Raw genomic sequence first — 22011 nt, 5'->3', positions numbered from 1 at the left:
CGAAGTTACAAATTAAATTATCTGAAATAATGAATGCCACTTCTAACCAAATGGAACGTAACGACCTAATAATAATAAAACCTTTTTATTATTATTAATTATTTATTATTAATTATTTATTATTAATTTGTTCCATTCCATTTGTTTAGATACGCCATTTGTTATTTCAGATAATTCGTAACTTCGGATAAATTCGTACTCGTCTATTTAATAGTTAGTTATTAATTAAACTGATTTTCTTTCGTTTTTTCAGATTTAAACATTTTTGGACTTTCAAATCTTTAAATTCCCGAATTTTTGGAGTTCCAAAAATCCGAAAATTTGGAACTCCGAAAATGCGAAATTTGGAAATTCGGAAAATTGAAAATTCGTAAATTCGTAAATCTAGAAATTCGTAAATCCAGATATTCGTAAATTCGTAAATCCGAAAATCCAAAATTCGTAAATTTGGACAATTTGAAAATTCGAAAATTTGTAAATCCAAAAATTCGGAAATCCGAAAATTCGAAATTCGGAAATCCGAAAATTAGAAATTCAGAAATCCGAAAATTTGAAATTTGGAAATTCGGAAATCCGAAAAAACGAAATGTGTAAAATTCCAGAAATTTTTTAATTCCGAATTTTCCCATTTCCGAATTTCAGAATTTTCGATTTTCTGAAAAAATCAAAAAAACGAATGAAATGAAAACGAAAATGAACAAATTTTTTGTCAGTGCACATGTCTATGGGTGGGGGCCATCTTCCCCTCACTCATCTCCATACCAAGCCAGGAGAAGGATCCGACCACTTCCGCCGCTACTGACGGCTCTGGTAAGTGGCGGAGGGCACCGGAGTGAGGTGGGAGGGAGGGGCCCTCTCCCAACGCCAATAAAAGTGATCTTGCGGCGAATCCGCTGCAGAGACCACTTTTATCTTGAAGCGGACCGCCCGCTGAAGAAGAAGATACTGGGGTTATGGCAGCTAGCTTCTACCAAAACAAAGATATTCCTCTTCAAAGTAGTGACGTAAAACTGCGACGGGCGGTCTGTAAGTGAAGTGATTAATATAGTATATACATAATTTTTTTTTAATGTATAGTATAAATATAGTATAAAGAGAAAAGCAATGACCATTACACCATTGCAGGGCGCTGTGGCTTAGTTGGTTAAAGCGCCTGTCTAGTAAACAGGAGATCCTGAGTTCGAATCTCAGCAGTGCCTGCCTTTTCTTAAAGGGTTAATTCACCGTTGCATTAAAAAGTGCCTATAGTACAGTTATAGGGGCCACAAGATGAAACAAAACTGTGCTGCTATTTTCACTCTTCTAGAAGCCTGCCAGAGAAAGTGCCATAGCCGGCGTTTTCCTTTCCTGTCCATAATGCTTCAACCGATGCTCCAGCCATTAAACTGTTCAGATGCAAATGACGGCTACAGCGCGGATCTGCTTTGCCAGTGTTCTGCCGTATAGTGTCCGGCCATCATAAAGTGTCCGCCCCGTACTGCGCATGCGCAGTACGGAGCAGATAAAGCTTCGGAAAATCCGAAGCTGAACGGCGCCTGCGCCGTGAGTGGAGGTGGTAGCCCCACCATCCAAGCGGACATAGGGTTGTGAGTATTAAAGGGCCCCTCGCGGGCGAGCTTCGCTCGGCCTCGCTGCGCTCGGCTCTTTTTTATTCCAACTCTATGTCCACTTGGATAGTGGGGATAGAACCTGGACTCACGGCGCAGGCGCCGTTCATCCTCGGCAATTTTCGGAATCTGTGTTGCTGTGTACTGCGCATGCGCAGTACACAGCGGACACTATCCAATGGAGGACGTTATTAGACAAGACACCGGGAGGCATTCTATTGATGTCCTCCCCTTTCAAAGCTGGCCACACCCCCCCTGAAGGGGTCGTGCGGCGCGTGCTGTGATCCCCCGAGTCCATGAGCCGCGGTTGACCACCGATCCGAGTAAGTGGCTGATCCCGGCCCCTTACCATGTGATCAGCTGTCAGCCAATGACAGCTGATCGCGTGATCTAAACAAAAGCTTGGTAATCGTTTTTTTTTTTTTTCTTCTCAAACTGTAGGGTGAGAAGAAAAAAAGCCGTCCGCCAGTACCATCTGCCAATGCCAGCAATCAGTGCCCACCAATCAGTGCCCACAATACATCAGTGCCACCTATCAATGCCCACCAGCAGGGTTGCCAACCTCCCGCAAGCATTTTTTACTGACAAAACATGGAAAATTTACTGGCGGGGCACATTTTTTACTGGCAGCCTGAGAAATTACAGAACTCATATTGAAAACTAAAACAGTGAATATTTGAACAGTATAAACATATTATGGAAACACTGACAATACCTAGAACAAAGTCATTTGCTTGATTTAAAAAGTCAACACTGGCTGACATTATTAGCCCCTGATATTTACTGGCAGTTGTAAAACAATCACTGATTTTTTACAAACTGTCAGTAAATTTACTGGCGGTTGGCAGCCCTGTCCACCAGTGGTGCCAATCAGTGCCACCTAGCAATGCTGCCTATCAGTGTTACCTATCAGTGCCCATCACTGCCACCCATCAGTGCACATCAGTGCCAGCTATTAGTGTCCTTCAGTGCCACCTATCAATGCCCTTCAGTGCCGCCCATCAGTGCCACCCATCAGTGCCCTCCAGTGCCGCCTATTAGTGCCCATCAGTGCAGCCTATCGGTGCCCATCAATGTAGCCTCATCAGCGTAAATCAATGGAGGAGAAAAATTACTTGTTTGCAAAATGTATTAACAAAATATAAAATGGTTTTGTATTTTTATTTTTTTTAACCACTTCAATACCAGGCACTTTCGCCCCTTCCTGCCCAGGACAATTTTCAGCTTTCAGCGCTGTCGCACTTTGAATGACAATTACGAAGTTATACAACACTGTACACAAACTAAATTTTTATCATTTTCTTCCCACAAATAGAGCTTTCTTTTGGTGGTATTTGATCGTCTCTACGGTTTTTATTTTTTAGTAACTGCGCAATTGTCATTCAAAGAGTGACAGCGCTAAAAGCTGAAAATTGGTCTGGCAGGAGGGGGGGGGGGGGGGGGGGGGTTAGGTGCCCGGTAAGCAAGTAGTTAATGCTCACCTCCGTAACACAAGAACAGGTGATCGGGTCCTGTCTCCTGTCCTGTCTCTGCCCATACCTCTTAAAGGCACATTTTTTCTAAATACAATTTTATTTTTTTATTGCATTTTAGTCAAAATATGAGATCTGAGGACTTTTTGACCCCAGATCTCATATTTAAGAGGACCTGCCATGCTTTTTTTTTTATTACAAGAGATGTTTACATTCCTTGTAATAGGAATAAAAGTGACCCAAATTAGTTTTTTGTAAAAATAAATAAAATCAAGTAAAATAAAAAAGAATTGTTTATTTTTTTTAAACGCCCGTCCAGATGAGCTCGCATGCAGAAGCGACCGCATATTAAAATGGTGATCAAACCACAAATGTGACATATCACCGGAATTGGTAGAGTAGGAGCAATAATTCTAGCCCTAGACCTCCTGTGTAACTCAAAAAATGCAACCTGTAGACGTTTTTAAACGTCGCCTATGGACATTTTTGAAGGTAAAAGCTTGACGCCATTCCACGAGCGGGCACAATTTTGAAGCGTGACATGTTGGGCATCAATTTACTCGGCGTAACATTATCTTTCACAATATAAAAAAATTTTGCTAATTTTACTGTTGTCTTATTTTTTTATTCAAAAAAGTGAATTTTTTCCAAAAATAGTGCGCTTGTAAGACCGCTGCGCAAGTACGGTGTGAAAAAAAGTATTGCAATGACCGCCATTTTATTCTCCAGGGTGTTAGAAAAAAACAATATATAATGTTTGGGGGTTCTAAGTAATTTTCTAGCAAAAAAAAAAAAGTTTTAAACTTGTAAACACCAAAATCTCAAAATGAGCCTGGTCTTTAAGTGGTTAAAAATATGTAGATACATACTGTATGTACTAGATTACTTAGACAGAGGAAAACAATGATACCCCTGCCTGTGTAGGATGCCATGGTGTAATAGGTGGAAGCACCTGTCTAGTCAATAGGAGAGGCAGGGCCTCATATTAATTTACTCTAGTTATTTACTCCAGCAATATTTACCTCAGGTCCCACTTCATGGCTGGTGAAAGGCCTTTAAAAAAAAAATTGAGGCCCATCAGTAGGCTCCTTGCAAGGTCCCCTTAATTGTTAAAGAGGAAGTAAACCCTTACAAACGACTTTGACCTACAGGTAAGCCTAGATTAAGGCTTACCTGTAGGTCCAAGAAATATCTCCTAAACCTATATGGTTTAGGAGATATTTGCCCGAAAACGGGCACCGCTGTCTACGGCGCATGCGCCGTAGACAGCGGCGCGCAGGCGCACTAAACGCGGCAGTTCCAAGAATGGAGCTGCCGCATTTGTCGACTCCCGCGCGCATGCGCGGGAGTGACGTCATCGCGGCTTTGCCGAATGACAGCGGCGGAGCTGCGAGACGCCACTCCCGTGCGCATGCGCGGGAGTGACGCCATCGCGGCTTCGCCGCTGTCATTCGGTGGAGCTGCGAGACGCCACAAGCAAGATGGATGCGGCGGACTACAGGGGACAGCGGCGACTTCGCTGGCTCCTGTGTCAGGTAAGTGACACATAATGGGCTACTATGCGATGCATAGTAGTCCATTATGCTTTACCTTTGCAGGGAAAAAAAGAGGAAGTAAACTCATGAGGGTTTACTTCCTCTTTAAGTGCCCCATCCCCTATGTTAAACTTCTGTAAAAAAAAACAAAAAATAAAAAACGGAAAAAGTTAAAATAAATACCTCCCCACTCAGTTTCTGTATTGCAGGGTGGTGGTGTCAGCATCCTTTGAGAAATATCATGGTGAATTCTGAGTAGTCCAAATCCACATTTACACCATGGGACATGTTTTATTATTTTTAATTTTTTTTTTTAAAGGATTTTGTCAAGTTGGTTGTGTGTTTATTTACTACTTTTTCATTTGCCCATGCCCTCTTCACAGGTTGCCACTGAAGTCCTCTTCCACTTCTCCATGATGACATCACAGAGCTGGTGGATGTTGGAGACCTTGCGCTCCTCCACCTTCCATTTGAGGATGAGCCACAGATGATCAATAGGATTTAGATCTGGAGACATGCTTGGCCAGTCCATCACCTTTACCTTCAGCTTCTTTAGTGAGGCATTGGTCATCTTGGAGGTGTGTTTGGGGTCGTTATCTAGTTAGAATAATGGCCTGCAGCCCAGTCTCTGAAGGGAAGGGATCATGCTCTGCTTCAGTATGTCACAGTACATGTTGGCATTCATGGTTCCCTCAATGAACTGTAGCTCTGCACTGCCGGAAGCACTCATGCAGCCCCAGACCATGACACTCCCATCACCATGCTTGACTGTAGGCAAGACACACTTGTCTTTGTACTCGTCACCTGGGTGCCGCCACACACGCTTGAACTGGGCCAACATGCTGCAGCTCAGTTTCAGGGTCTTGGCAATCTTCTTATAGCCTTCACCATCTTTATGTAGAGCAAAAATTATTTTTTCAGATCCTCAGAGAGTTCTTTGCCATGAGGTGCCATGTTGAACTTCCAGTGACCAGTATGAGAGAGTGAGAGCGATAACACCAAATTTAACACACCTGCTCCCCATTCACACCTGAGACCTTGTAACACTAACGAGTCACATGACACCGGGGGAGGGACAATGATTAATTGGGCCCAATTTGGACATTTTCACTTAGGGGTGTACTCACTTTTGTTGCCAGCGGTTTAGACATCAATGGCTGTGTGTTGAGTTTTTTTGAGGGGACATCAAATTTACACTGTTATACAAGCTGTACACTCACTACTTTACATTGTAGCAAAGTGTCATTTCTTCAGTGTTGTCACATGAAAAGATAGCATAAAATATCTACAAACATGTGAGGGGTGTACTCACTTTTGTGAGATACTGTAGGTATTTATCAAAAGGGTTTCCCGTCTGTATTTCTCTTCCACCAATCGGGCCAGGGTTGTGAGGAAGTCTTTCGACATCATCAACATGAGGACAAGGTGCTTTGCCAGGGGGGTTCCTGGCAGGGTTTCCTCACCATGTTGATGGCATGGGCCTTGTGGCATTTAATATAGGTTTTAGGTGGCCCCTCACTTTTTTTGTTTGGTCCCCCCAAATCCAAAGCAGTCCTCAATTTAGATTAAGGGTCTGGTATACATTTTGGGAGGAACCCATGTCATTTTTCAGGTGCCATAAATTTTTATCTGCGTGTTAACCAGTGACTGTGCTGCCACTGACACCCTAACAACCAATGATGTCATTGATTGTTAGGATATAGGTTGTTGGCCCTCATTGCACCTTTGGTTTCTAGGACGCAGGTGGCTGTCAGTGCCCCAGCAACCAATGATGCTTGTGATCCTCACAATGCGATTTAGCCATTTAGTGCTGGTGGTGATACCAATAAATGACATTGATAATGAAGGGCATTGTGAGATGAAATCTTGCAAGTTATATGCACATATATTTTCAAAAACAATAAATAGAGACACAAATACTAGATTACGTAAACAGTGTAAGCAAGCAGTCACCAGTGCAAGGCGCTGTGGCTTAGTTGGTTAAAGCGCCTGTCTAGTAAACAGGAGATCCTGAGTTCAAATCTCAGCAGTGCCTGCATTTTCTTGAATGGTTAGTTTGCAGAAGAAAAACTGGCTATATAGTTCTAGGGAACCAGCAGATAAAAACTAATGTGTTGATAATTATTGAATGATGTACTTGCTTTAGATGTAGGCCATTTTTCGTCTTCATGAAAAACTCCCATAGTTGGTGTTCTCACATCCTGTAACATTGCTAGAATGTTATTATGATGCTTCAGAAGACCCTCCATCTATTGATGGTCCCCTCTGACATCACAAGAGCACGCTCTCTTTCTCTCGGGTGGTAACGGCATGCATAGTAGTGGTAGAAATATAGCTACTATACACAACGGCTTTCTTGCTGTCAATTGGTGCTAAGGAAGCAGCAGGTGCCAACCTTTTTAGCAACCAGTGTTGTCACCCAATTCCATTAATTTATTTGCCAACAACCATGTTAAGAAACTGGTGGGATTAGTGTGACAATACTGACCAAATATGGCCGCATGATCAAGGAGCTTCTCAAAGGTGGTAAGGGTGTATCCGTCATCGTTACCCAGCTGAGGGTGTTCTTTGCCCGCAACTGCATCAGCAGGACTGCCACGTACCTTACAGCGGAGTCCGAATGCTGGGGGTGGCCTCTTGCGCGGTTCCGGTCTCAACACCCCTGGAAGTGAGGACAGGGAGTGCTGAGGCAGCGAAAGGGTGCAGGTGCCTGCAGATTGAAGATAGAGGAATAAAGACACGGGACCCTCATGGAGGAAGAAGTGTAGACTGGTCACCGGAGGTGTTCAGCGGAAGCCAAGCAGGTATTTGGAAACACTGCACGTCAGGAACAGGCAAAGTTGGCAACTGGCTGGCAACGAGGCACAGGAACGGAAGGCAGGTTCGTAGTCAAGGACAGGCAGAGGTCTGGCAGCGAGGTACAAAGTCAGGAAGCAAGCGGAAGTAGAGAGTCCAAGCCGAGGTCAGTATAATAAATCCAGGAAGTAGTAAGCAGGGGTGATCCAGAAGAGTAGTCAAGCAAGCCGGGTAATCAGGAACAAGGTAACGGGTACAACTGCAGTCAGGTATCTCAGGAACGAGCTGAAGACGATCCAGCACTGGTATCAGGTCAGGACCCTGTTTATATATGGTGACACGTGCCAGGATTGGTGGACGTGGTCGTGCGTGCGTGCGTGCGTGCATACACATGTTCGGTTTTGGCGCGCGAGTGCGTCCACGTGTTCGTATTGGCGTGTGCGTGCGTCCGTTCATTCCGGAACTCGTTCGCCTCTGACGGGGACACAGCGCATGGCCCTTGGAACGAAAATAAGTTGCTGCTATACGGGGACGGACATTCACACGGTGAGTTCTCTGACAAGGACTTTGATCAAATAGTAGACTGTGGTGGAAGCTCCATGTCCTGTTTTTCCTTCTGCCTTCTTAGAAGTCCTTTTGTATGGGTCAATTTTGACAGCTCCATTCCCTTATAATTGGGATACTCTTGGTATTAATTGGGGTTACATGAGGTTAAGCCAGACTTGTCTAAGCCAAAGACTGTCCACAAGTTGATTAGAGACAAGGGCACCGTGAAGTCTGTTCCTGGCCTACCTCTAGCCACTTGCAAGGTGGTCTGGATGAATGTGTCATCAAAGAGTCTCACCAACAGTCACAAAGATCTGACATTGTCAGCGGCGGGGGGGGGGGGGACCCCCGTGCTGATCGGGACCCCCGTGAGTCCAGTCGCGGGACCCGCGGACTCGATCGCCGTGGGCATCCCCGCGATCGTCTCACGGGACGGCTGAATGGAGGAAATGCTGTGTAAACAGCATTTCTCCATTCTGCCTAGCAACTAGTGACGCTGATCTCTGCTCCATGTGATTGGAGCAGAGATCAGTGTTCACTAAATGAAAGCCCAACCCCCCCACAGTTAGTAACACACCCCTAGGAACACTTAACCCCTACACTGCCACCCACTGGTTAACCCCTTCACTGCCAGTGTCATTTACACAGGAATCACTGCATTTATATAGCAGTGATTACTGTATAAATGACAATGGTCCCAAAAATGTGTCAAAAATGTCCGATGTGTCCCCCACAATGTCGCAGTCACAATAAAAATCGCTGATCGCCGCCATTACTAGTAAAAAAAAAAATAATAAAAAAATTATTAATAAAAATGCTATAAAACTATCCCTATTTTGTAAACGCTATAACTTTTGCGCAAACCAATCAATAATCGCTTATTTGCGATTTTTTTTACCAAAAATATGTAGAAGAATACGTATCGGCCTAAATTGAGGGAAAAAAATTTTTTATATATATTTTTGGGGGATATTTATTATAACAAAAATTAAAAAATAATGCGTTTTTTTCAAAATTGTCGCTCTATTTTTGTTTATAGCACAAAAAATAAAAACCGCAGGGGTGATCAAATACCACCAAAAGAAAGCTCTATTTGTGGGAAAAAAAGGACGTCAATTTTGTTTGGGAGCCACGTCGCACGACCGCGCAATTGTCAGTTAAAGCGACGCAGTGTCGAATCGCAAAAAGTGGTCTGGTCTTTGACCAGCAAAATGGTCCGGTCTGTAAGTGGTTAACAAGACACGTGGCCACTCAATAAAATTAGAAGAAAAGAGGTTTAACCTTAAACTATGTAGAGGGTTCTTTACTGTAAGAGCGGCAAGGATGTGGAATTCCCTTCCACAGGCGGTGGTCTCAGCAGGGGGGCATTGATAGTTTCAAGAAACTATTAGATAAGCACCTGAACGACCGCAACATACAAGGATATACAATGTAATACTGACATATAATCACACACATAGGTTGGACTTGTGTCTTTTTTCAACCTCACCTACTATGTAAATAAGACTTTGTACCACAGACCATGGGGTGCCTTTGAAAAGAAAGACATGAATGGCGCCTGGCATTTAATGTGTTTCTTTAACCACTTCAATACCGGGCACTTTCAACTTCCTGCCCAGGCCAATTTTCAGCTTTTAGTTCTGTCGCTATTGCACTTTGAATGACAACTGCACGGTCGTGCAACACTGTACCCATATGACATTTTTATTATTTTTTGAGACAGATAGAGCTTTCTTTTGGTGGTATTTATTCTCAACAGGGTTTTTAATTTTTTCCTAAACAAACAAAAAAGACTGAAAACTTTGACAAAAAAAGTTTTTCTTAGTTTCTCTTAATTATTTTTTTTTCAATGTAATGAGGTCCCGGACCTCTAAAGTCAGGGAGAGCTGACATCCTTCTTGGTAGAATGGGTCACAAGGCATGGTGGGTGTAATATAAGCTGAAGTGATGGGCGCCAGACACTTTTTGAATGCAAAGACATTTATTGTCTCTTGAACAAGGACTGTGGAAGAGAGGGTTAGGGCCAGACCCTTAAGTAGATGCAATGATAATTGGCAGACTCTGAGACTTTTATAGGTGGACAGTTATACAGTGAAAGGTTTCCAGCCAGACACCACTTCTGTATAGGTAGGACCAATGTCTCCTATGGCAACAAATCTTGTAACAGTCACTAACGATAATGGTACTTAACTATTGGTAACACAGAATAGTTCTCCTTTCATGCTATAGTCGCTCACTGTAGGGTTTCTGGTGTCGCATTAGACTCTTAGAGCCGATTGCCACTGGATCCCCTGAGCTCTTTCACTACTCAGTATCTTCCTCAAGCCTCACCCCCACTTCCCTGCTGGGTCCCTGACTTGGCACTCACAGATTTTCTTCAAGTGTCACCCCTGCTGACCCACTAGATCCCTGGCTTGGCATTCACTGATGCGCTTCAAGCATCACCTCTGCTGTCCCGCTGGGTCCCTGGCTTGGAACTTTTAGAAGTTTTCCGACTTCTTCAACATCACCAGTTGGTGAGAAGACTGCTCTGGTACTGGCTCCAGCTTACTTACAGTGGTCTCCAGGAACAAGGTGGATGGTCCCTTAGTGGCGACAGATTCCCCTCTACCTCCGACCACAACTGGTTCCCCATCCAGCAGAACCTTTACTCTCGGTTGGACTCCAATCCTGCAGTCCCAATCCTAAGCTGCTTCTCCTGCATCTGGATAGGCCTCATACAGCCTAGCAGCCAGATGTCCCTAGGATAGGCCTCAGGCTTCTGGCCTAGAAGCCTGGGGCAGCATAACACGCGTCCACCCAGACAGCCATCCAGGTGGCACAGAACCCGATTACCTGACTCCACCTAAATAAATAGGCTCTCCCAGCAGGCCAAAGGACTAAAGAAACCCCCACCAATTGGCTGAGACACCCCATCCATTCATGAACTTGTTCCATTTTTGATATCTATTTGGGGTGAGCAGCACCCTCCAAGCCCCTTTGGGGCAGTGTGTTCTTTTTTAGTGTGAAATATTACTGGGTGGATAAACACCCCTCTTCTTTTCTTTCCCTTTTTCCTTTTTTCCCCCGTTTCTGAACACAGGAGGGTTTAAACATGAGCTCGGCCTAGGAAAGTCTTACATAGAAATTGTGACTTCTTTGTATATTTTTATGCAATATACTTACAATGAACATGTTTCAGGGTAATGACTGGGATGCTTTGATGCTAGGTTATGAAACTGAGTTTGAGAAGGGTGACCGAATAGACACAGAAATTACTACTCTGACTTCCAAATTGATGAGAGTACTTGAGAAGAAATCAGCACTATTCTGGCACATAAAATCATTTGATAGGTACAGCAAGGAAAAGATCAATCCTTTGGGCCTTCGGGTCCAAATCTTTCCCAACTTAGAATCGATTAGCAATGATGCAAAATGGAATGGGAGGCAAACTTGAATTCTTGCGCTCAACAAATGATGGTTATCCTGACTAAGGAATACAATAGGCAAATTGCACTCCTAGATAAGGAAATTCTTACTTTAGAAACGGCCCTACAACCTTTTGCGCTACATACTCTATTTGTGGAATCTCGGACTAAACTCCATGATGATCTATCAATCCACAATAAGAGTATTTTGCGCAAAACGGAGTCAAAATACTGGAGGGATAAATTTGCCTTCTGAGAAGGGCATGCATATAAATGGAATACTAATACACAATCCCAGAAAAACATCAATGGGAAACAGTACTCCACCATTAGAAATATAGTCAAATCTAAGACCATGCCTAACTCCAATGTAAAAATCTACCCAGGCGCAGAAACCGCGGGGGAAGTATAAAAGAAACCGTACCAACAAGGACTCCCCAGAGGGCAATATTAAGAAACGTATTATTGACAACGATATAGCAGAGAGACCAGATACTCATAGGGATTTGCAGTTAGATCCACATGGCACGATCATATCGGAGGAGTCTTCGAATAGGCACTTTGATGAGATGGCCAGTGCCACCCCTGGGAAGGGTACATCTATGGATACAGATAAGGAAAGTGTAGTCCCTCTATTGGAAACCTGTCAAAACTCTTTAAACCAGAGGCAGGGACTCCCCTCACCCCGATCGAACAGGGGAATGGGGAATTTAGACACATATGTCACACGGATTCAAGTGAATCCTTCAGTGTGATCAACCTTTTCGTCCTATTCCTTGTCCCCAGCCGAAACTAAGGTCCTGGCACGCGGCCTAACATTTTGTCCACAGGAGAACTTTGATGCCTTTAGGGTAATTACAGATATACAACTTTTTGCACGCAGGCTCCTGCTAAAGAGCCTGCATGCAAGAAATACCAATGACATTCATGCCACCGATTGGTCCAGATTCAGTATGAGAGAATTCAAGGCTCTGCGGGATCCAACACTCCTGTATGAAGAAAATAACACCTTAGACCTGATAGATCAGATTAATTTGGAGGTGCTATTGGATAATGTAAACAAATCCACATGCATTTCTTCTTCTAATTTCAAAAAACCTTCTGGTAAATTTCCACCCTTAAGTCTTAATTCAAATATTGAAATGTTTGTAAAACAAGTCTCGAGGGACATTCGCCCAAGATCACATTCACCGCCCTGGATCGAGTACATATTCCTGAACGGGGAGGTGACTGGAATAAGACCTTACTCCAACACGAACAGAGGTGGATACACAAACTGAATGCCACCTCTTTTCCAGGACTCAATGAGTCGGTCTCCTTTCCTCCTTTCCTAAAGGGGTTTACCTCTGGAAGGACACAGTAGAGACCACAGGTTGAGCCTGCCCCCATTTTGCTGTTTGTTTATCCCCTCATTTTCAAATGCTCCCCTAGCCAAACCTCCCGGTCATGCCCCTTTAAATTAAATTATTGGAAACACTTTAGCCATTGTTACTACATTTGGGTTCTAGATAGTGCACCCCGTATGGCTAATGTTTTATGAATATTAGTCACCTTGCTGTTACATGTTCATTGTGGTCATGCTCTATGTAATGCATACATTTGTATGCTAATAATATGTATGATATATATATATATGTGAATTAATGTGATCAATATAAAATAACACGATAGGATCGGTTAAGTAAATTCGTGTCAATGTGGTATTATGTGGTATTGTGTCTAGGCGCACCGCTTGTGCCCCCTCCCCCCAATGCCCTCTCCCCTTTCTTCCTTTTTTTTTTTCTCCCTTCTTCTTCCTGTTCCTCTTCTTTCCCTCACTCCTACACTCCTTGTCCCATTCAACCTTTTTCTGGGCTTTTGGGGGGGCGTGGACCGATACGGTGGGCCGTGGTCACGGTACCACATGCCCCCTTTCCCCTCTAGGGGGATGCCATTTCCTCACTATCATGATCCCGTCGCCACTTGCCTTGGAGGAAAGGGGCGTCCTACCGTGACTTCCCGGCAAGGGTAGGAGGGGTTCTGTTTAGCAATATGAGCCCCTCCCTGTGTTTCCTCTTATGATATGGGCGGGTCCTTTACCGCCCATTCACGGGGAACATTCACTCCCTTGCCGGCGGCATCCTTGGACACTTCCGGACTCATGCCTCATGTGCACCCGCGACATAGCGGGTGCGCACGACGTATTGACGTCACACAGTTGCGACAGAAGTGATGTCAGTTCGGGGCCGCTTGCGGCCTTCCGGGACGCCAGGGTGGCCACACGTGGTCCACCTATTCAGGTGGCCATACGGAACTGGGCGGTTATCGGCCGTTAGGCTTGTGGAGGACACCTGTGAGGGACTCCTGGGTTCAGTATAAATGTTCCCCTAAATAGGAAAGGCTCATTCACTGCCTATCTCTACATGAGGAAGGATCTAGGAACTTTTCAACTCTCGGGCGGTATGTGTGGTTAACTTCCCCCTACTTGCGCCTATCTACTTTTTTTATACTTATGTACTATCTATTACCATTTGGTATAATAACACTTTAAGTTATTTATTTATTTATTTATTTATTAATTTATAGATTGGGTGGCTTTAGAGTCAGTGACTGCGTCCACTACCTATCCCGGGCTAGGTCCCTGTTCACAGTCTCCCCTTTTCGTATAGGGGAACCCTCTTATTAATATCATCTATTCAGGTAATACAGGCAGCAGCCTTTGACCTTTTACGTTTTCATTTATCTTGCTAGGCGTACATGTTCATTATGGTTTTCGTTGCTGTGTGGTGTTTTTTTTTTTTCCTTCACACATACATCAGTTTGCACCAGCTCATCCACACACATTTGATTTTATTCATGCACCCTTATTATTATGTTCCTCACATCACTTGTATCTTGTTCACAGTTTTTACCCCAACACACACACACACACAATTTCCTTGTCCCTACACACAACACGCACCATATCACTCACACATTTTCGCACACAGTTCATACACACTTCACAATAAAAGAAATTACACATATTTTAACATCCATTTTTCCTTTTTTTTTTTTTTCTGTTTTCCTTCCTATTTGTTCTTATGTTTTTCACTTTTTTTTCCCTTTTTTATGTGCACAGTGTGGGTTTTGTGTGTCCTTTTTTTTTTCCTGACACCAACTAAGAACCTGAGTCCGTGAGTTTTTCTTCTTCCTCTCCTTCCTCCTTTTTTCTTCCCTTTAAATTAATATACAGACATATCTAAACACCTAGGTGTGGTTATTTTCTATATATATATAGATCTGAGGTATGACAATAGTTTCATGCCCCACACACACCTAATGACTATGTTCAAATGATATGTCCCTAACTCGATATATATATATATATATATATATATATATATATATATATATATATATATATATATATATATATATATGGAATTCTATCACAGGTGCGACCTGCTATACTGTCGGGACTACCAATGTCCGCACCCACTCCCCATGTTTATGGGGGATGAGATATGCGTGTGACCTCTCACAAGCCACGACGTTCGACCCCTATTCTCTTTCCTTTTGGCACTTGGCGACACTTTTGGATCTGGTGACATTCTTGATAGGCGAAAGGAAATTGAGGCATTCATCCGGAGGGGATACTCCACTGAAAGTACTTCATTTTATCTAACTGGACGTGCACTATTGGGTAAATTATACTAAAATATCAGGTATTCCCAATATAAACAATTAATATTTTGATATATTTATTTATTTCATTTTTGTTTTGTAACAGACCTTTTCTCTGAAGAAGACCCCTTGAGTGGGTTGAAACGCGTTAGGACTATATCTCCACTGTTGTTATATTGTACAGTGTTAGTAATAGTTGTGTCTGTTTTTGCACATCCATCATTATTATTGTACTTTGTGTATAGCTCTTATGTTATATTATTTTTTTGTTTGGAGCTTTTCAATTGTTCAGGTGGAGCTCATGTTTTTACCTTTGTTCCATGTGGTTGTTTCTTTATGGTAATTAATATATTAAAATACTTTTTTACGATACTCTGTCATACTATTAGTGTTTTTGCTGCCTAAAAACCCCGCTTGTGGGGGAACTTGTTCCATTTTTGATATCCATTCATGACCTGACCTTGCTAAGCCCTTGTCTATCTAATGTCACCAGCATAACGCCGCCTAGCAACAGAAGAGAGAAGGTGCAGCAAGTCCAGAACCAGAGAGGAATCAGTGGATCTACCAACAATTAATCAGGGAAACTACTGCCTGGCAAACTAAACTTATTTAGCAACCCTGCCTAAACACCAGGGTGCAACACAAATAAGTATTTTTTTCTAATTCAATGATGTGCACTGATAGGCTGCACTGATGGGTACTGATGAGGCTGCATTGATGAAGCAGCACTGACAAGGCTGCATTGATGAGGTGGCACTGAAGAGCACTGATAGGTGGCACGGGTGAGGCTGCATTGATGAGGCAGCACTGATGGGCACTGATGATGAAGCTGCACTGGTAATCAGTGTAAAAAATGTGCTGACATCTTTTCCGGTTATCTGCACGCCTTTCCTCTCACAGACACAGCGAGAGAGGAAAGGACTGCTGATAACCAGCAAGTCTGTTTATATGTGATCTGCTGTGATTCGACACAGCTGATCACATGGTAAAGGGCTGCTTTGATTGGCCCATTACTCTGATTTGTGATCAGCTACTGTATGTTCAAAGCGCAGCCCAGCGGGTGGGGTTCTGGGAGGTTGTCTATGGATGCTCTCCCAGAACTATAGTACTATTTTGTAACCCTCGTTTGGCTATAGCACAGTACTAAAGTGGTTCTGGGCACTTTGTGGTGGGTGAGAAAGCATCTCATCAGAGGGGGACATACCTCCCAACTTTTTTGAGATGGGAGCAAGGGACACCTATTAGCAAAAATATACATGGGACATCCAAAACCATCATCCAAATCCCAAATAACAACTAACTAATAATAATAACTATTCATAACTATTAAATTATAGGTATTATAATTTCCTTTCAAATTTGCCTGTTTATGAAAGTAACAAATACAAATTTATCCAAAGTTTCAAATTATCCAAAATAACGAATGCTGCATCTAAATAAATGTAACGTAAGAAATTAATAATAATAAATAATAATAATAATAAAACTTTTTTATTTTTAGAATTAGCCTGCCTATGTTACGCCCCTTGTTACCATAAAAGTACTACACTTGTAATATTAATGTGATACCTACGTAATCATGTGTATAAAAACCTTCAATTGCGTCAAAATAAAGCAGATCAGTTATTTAAAAAGATGCGGAGCATATCTTTTGTGTCTGTTCCCTACTGCAGTAGTTATTATTAATTTGGAACCATTAATCAATATGAGGGTAGGATTTGCCTATCTATAAATTTCCACTTCATATTATTATCATTTATTATTGTTATTTGTTACTTTCCATTCGTTTAGATGCAAAATTTGTTATTTCGGGTAATTGGTAACGTCAGATAAATTCATATTCGTTATGTTCACTAACAGCCAAATTTGAAAGGAAATTACAATACCTAGAATTTAATAGTTATTATTATTAAATGTCTAAAAGGATTGCCGTGATATTTAAATGATATAAACGCCGTTTATACAGAAGTGGATGAATAAAGTGTCAATAGTGCAATATAATACTATAATGCATAGATTACTCACATGCAAAATCACATAAATAATAAATATAAATTGACAGGATTAAAACTTAAATTCATTATAGTGAATCATGAATAATATAAAGTGACAAATTGTGAAAGTAAAGTGCTATAGTGTAAAAAAAATATGATACACTGACCATATGTCTCATGGGTCAGTGTAACATAAATATCATAAAGTCCTTATCAAACATAAAATAGATCCTTTGTTAAGGTGATCCAAGCATGTTGAAGTATCCAGACTCTGGTGATCCCCCCCCCCCATAGGTAATAGCCGCTCTGAACTTGTAACCTCACATTTAATTTCGGTCAAACCACGCATGTGAACGCACTCTGGGTTCTAGCGCTGTCTCCTCATACACATATAGTAAGAAAGAAGGCTAGATTGTGTGATATTGTTTTTAAACCACAAATGTATTGAACAGAAAAGCCCCAATGCGGGGTACTCACCTGGACCTGGTGCTTCAGTGCACCAGTCTATCAGAAGCATAAACGCTCAAATTGTACTGAGGTTGTAGGTTCCTCCGCTCTGAGGCAAGCTGTCCCCCCCCCCCCAACGCGTGTCGATACAGAGATATGACATATCTTCCTCAGGGGGATGTTGATTAGATGGTTAGTCTATTAACTAAATAGCTGGTGGACATTTTCTTGTGGCCTGAGGACATTCTATTGCCCATAGGCTTAAAGTGTTTGTAAAGGATCGTTTTTTTAACCACTTGACCACTGGGCACTTAAACACCCTTAATAACCAGACCAATTTTCAGCTTTTGGTGCTCTCACATTTTGAATGACAATTACTCAGTCATGCAACACTGGACCTATATGAAATTTTTGTCCTTTTTTTCACACAAATGGAGCTTTCTTTTGGTGGTATTTAATCACCACTCGGTTTTTTATTTTTTGTGCTATAAAAGAAAAAAGACCGAAAATTCTGTAAAAAAAATGAATTTTTCTTAGTTTCTGTTATAAAATTTAGCAGATTAGTAATTTTTTCTTCATAAATTTTGGCCAAAATTTATACTACTACATATCTTTGGTAAAAATAAGTACAAATTGGTGGATATTATTTGGTCTTTGTGAAAGTTATAGAGTCCACAAGCTATGGTGCCAATATCTGAAAATTGATCAAACCTGAAGTACTGACGGCCTATTTCAAGTCTTGAGACCCTAACATGCCAGAAAAGTACAAATACCCCCCAAATGACCCCTTTTTGGAAAGAAGACATTCCAAGGTATTTAGTAAGAGGCATGATGAGTTTTTTGAAGTTGTCATTTTTTCCACAATTCTTTGCAAATTCAAGATTTTTTTTACTTTTTTTTTTCACAAAATTGTCATATTATCAGTTTATTTCTCACACACAACATATGCATACCACAAATTACACCCCAAAACACATTCTGCTATTACTCCCGAGAACGGTGATACCACATGTGTGAGACTTTTACACAGCGTGGCCACATACAGAGGCCCAACATGCAGGGAGCGCCATCAGGCGTTCTGGAGCACCCAGGACAATTCTGACATTTCTCTCCTACATGTAAAAATCATCATTTATTTGCTAGAAAATTACATAGAACCCCAAAACATTATATATGTTTTTTTAGCAAACACCCTGGAGAATACAATGGTGGTCGTTGCAACTTTTTATCTTGCACGGTATTTGCACAGCAATTTTTCGAATGCTTTTTTTTTTTTTTTTTAAAACAGTTTTGTGCTTAAAAAAAATAACACAGTAAAGTTAGCCCAATTTTTGCATAATGTGAAAGATGAAGTTACGCTGAGTAAATCGATACCTAACTTGTCACTCTTCAAAATTGCACACGCTCGTGGAATGGCGCCAAACGTCGCTACTTAAAAATCCCCATAGGCGACGCTTTAAATTTTTTTTACTGGTTATATGTTTTGAGTTACAGAGGAGGTCTAGAATTATTGCTCTCGCTCTAACGTTCGCAGCGATACCTCACATGTGTGGTTTGAACGCCGTTTTCATATGTGGGCGGGACTTACGTATGCGTTCGCTTCTGCATGCGAGCACATGGGGACAGGGGCGCTTTAAAAAAAAAAAAAATTTTTATTGTTCATTTTACTTTATTTATTTTAGTTTGAATTTTTTTTTCCCCCCCAAAAATTTTTTTGATCACTTTTATTCCTATTACAAGGAATTTAAACATCCCTTGTAATAGGAATATGGCATGACAGGTCCTCTTTACAGTGAGATATGGGGTCAATAAGACCCCGCATCTCACCTCTAAGCTGGGAAGCCTGAAATAAAAAATAAAAAAAGATTCTGGCTTTGATCGTATTGGCGAGCCGGTAGAAGCACCGGAGGGCGGCGGGGGGGGGGTGTCTATGGCTGGGTATCACCGACTATGGCTGGGTATTGCAGGGTATCTCCGAGTATGGCTGGGTATCTCTGAGTATGGCTGGGTATCTCCGGGTATGACAATTTATGGCAGGGTATTGCAGAGTATTGGCTGGAATTGTACTGCAGAGTATTGGAGGGTAGTGCAGAGTATTGGAGGGTATTGCAGAGTATTAGTGGGTATTGCAGAGTATTGGCGGGTGTTGCAGAGTATTGGCAGGTGTTGCAGAGTATTGGGGGGTGTTGCAGAGTATTTTCGGGTGCTGCAGAGTATTTGTGGGTATTGCAGAGTGATTGCGGGTGTTGCAGAGTATTGACTGGTGTTGCAGAGTATTTGCGGGTATTGCAGAGTATTTGTGGGTGTTGCAGAGTATTTGTGGGTATTGCAGAGTATTTGCGGATATTGCAGAGTATTGGGGGGTATTGCAGAGTATTGGGGGGTATTGCAGAGTATTTGTGGGTATTGCAGAGTATTTGCGGGTATTGCAGAGTATTTGCTGGTACTGTAGAGTATTGGGGGGTATTACAGAGTATTGGCAGTGAATTGAGGGGTTAAATTTCGGTGAGCAGCGATGTGGGCACTGCAGATGCAGCCCACATCGCTGCTGACACCGATCTCTTCCCCCTCCGCTGTACCGATCGGTACAGAGAGGGGAGGGAGGAACCGGCGTCATAACATGACGTCGGTTTGTTTACAAGTGATCACTCCGTCATTTGACGGAGCGATCATGTGGTAAATGGCCGCGATGAGCGGCCGTTTACCGTGATCCGTGATGCGCCGGGTCCTGTGGACCCGGCGCTCACGGATGCTCTCGAGTGCGTGCCCCAGGGGGCGCACGAGAGCGGAATTCCGGGAGGACGTCATATGACGGCCTCCCAGAGTTAAACAACCGCCCTGTAGCCGTCATTCGGCTATGGGCCGGTTGTTAAGTGGTTAAAAATAACAAACATATCATACTTACCTCCACTGTGCAGCTCATTTTGCATCGAGTGGCCCCCGAACATCTTCTTCTGGGGTCAGCTATCGCAGGCCCTCCCCGCATTAGATAACCCCCTAGGAGAAGCGCTCTCCCGAGTGGGTTACCTTGCGGACGCGCTCCCGAGTCCAGCATTTGCGTCCACAGACACGAATGCCGGACTCGGTCCCGCCCCCCCAGTCATTAGATTTGATTGACAGCAGCAGGAGACAATGGCTGTGCTGCTATCAATCTATCCAATCAAGAGCCGGGACCCCATGGGGAGAGGCACAGCACGTCCCCACCGAAGAGAGGAAGGGGCTCAGGTAAGTGAAATGGGGGGGGGGGGGTGCCGGGTGACTGCCAAGTGTTTTTTCACCTTAATTCATAGGATGCATTAAGGTGAAAAAAAACACAAGGGTTTACAACCCCTTTAATGTAATCAGATAGCAGTGCTGATGTCCACAGCTAGACACCTTACGCCCCCCCCCCCCCCCGACTTGCTACATGGGCCTAGTAACGATTCCATGTTGCCGTAGTCTCATATATACAATGTATATATCTAAAGATATGCCACAATGCTATATTAGCAATTGATCTCAAGACGATGCTGTGGATCGGACCTACTACCTCATCCCAGCTATAAAAACCAACATAAGCTAAACAAATTAGTCTAAAGCAGCGGTCTTCAAACTATGACCCCCCAGTTGTTCAGGAGCTACAATTCCCATCATGCCTAGTCATGGCTGTGAATGTCAGAGTTCTACAGTGCCTCATGGGACATGTAGTTCCGCAACAGCTGGAAGGCCGTAGTTTGGTGATCCCTGGTCTAAAGAATTCATGAATGGTAACAAGTATATTATGCTAATCAAATATCAATTTAATGACATACCTAATAAAAATTCCTGAATATTACACATGTATATAGCACATATGCTAACCCAATAAAGGTAAATACCGTATAAAATTACAGAAATGAATTCATTTATGTGATTTTGCATGTGAGTAATCTATACACTATAGCAGTGATGGCTAACCTTGGCAGCCCAGATGTTTTGGAACTACATTTCCCATGATATTAATGCACTCTGCAGTGTACTGGAGCATCATGGGAAATGTAGTTTCAAAGCATCTGGGGTGCCAAGGTTCACCATCACTGCACTATAGTATTATATTGGTCGGACATTCCGACAACAAAATCCCTCTGATTTTTTCCAACGGATTTTGTCCGAAACTGGTGTTGCATACACACGGTCGAACAAAGTTGTCGGAAAATCCGATCGTTCGGAACGTGATGACGTTTGTATGTTACGACGGGACTACGTTCAGGCTAGTAGCCAATAGGTCTCCTAATTTGATCTGAGCATGCGTGGCACTTTGTCCGATCGGAATTCTCTACAAACAATCGGACAAAGTCGGATCGGATCATGTTGTCGGAAAATTTTATATCCAGCTCTCAAACTTTGTTGGTCGGACATTCCGACGGAAAAATTCCAATGGAGCCCACACACGGTCGGATTATCTGACAACGCGATCCGATCGGATATTTTCCGTCTGAATTTCTGACCGTGTGTACAAGGGCTAAGACACCTATGCACTACACACACACGTGTATATGGGAACGTGGTTATTGCCAGCAGCTGTCCGTATAGTTTTATTTACA

At 42.7% G+C, this 22011-nt stretch overlaps 1 non-coding gene across 1 annotated transcript; it reads left to right on the top strand.

Annotated features, from left to right (window-relative positions):
* Positions 1-1125: 1125 nt before the first annotated feature.
* TRNAT-AGU (transfer RNA threonine (anticodon AGU)) lies at positions 1126-1199 on the top strand. The gene has a single exon. It is a non-coding gene; the product is annotated as a tRNA-Thr (tRNA).
* Positions 1200-22011: the final 20812 nt, after the last annotated feature.

The sequence above is a fragment of the Lithobates pipiens genome, unplaced genomic scaffold (assembly GCF_037356315.1).
Source record: "Lithobates pipiens isolate NorthernLeopardFrog02 unplaced genomic scaffold, aLitPip1_a1.2 Scaffold_8, whole genome shotgun sequence".
Lineage (NCBI taxonomy): Eukaryota > Metazoa > Chordata > Amphibia > Anura > Ranidae > Lithobates > Lithobates pipiens.
This window is presented reverse-complemented; position numbering and strand designations above follow the sequence as displayed.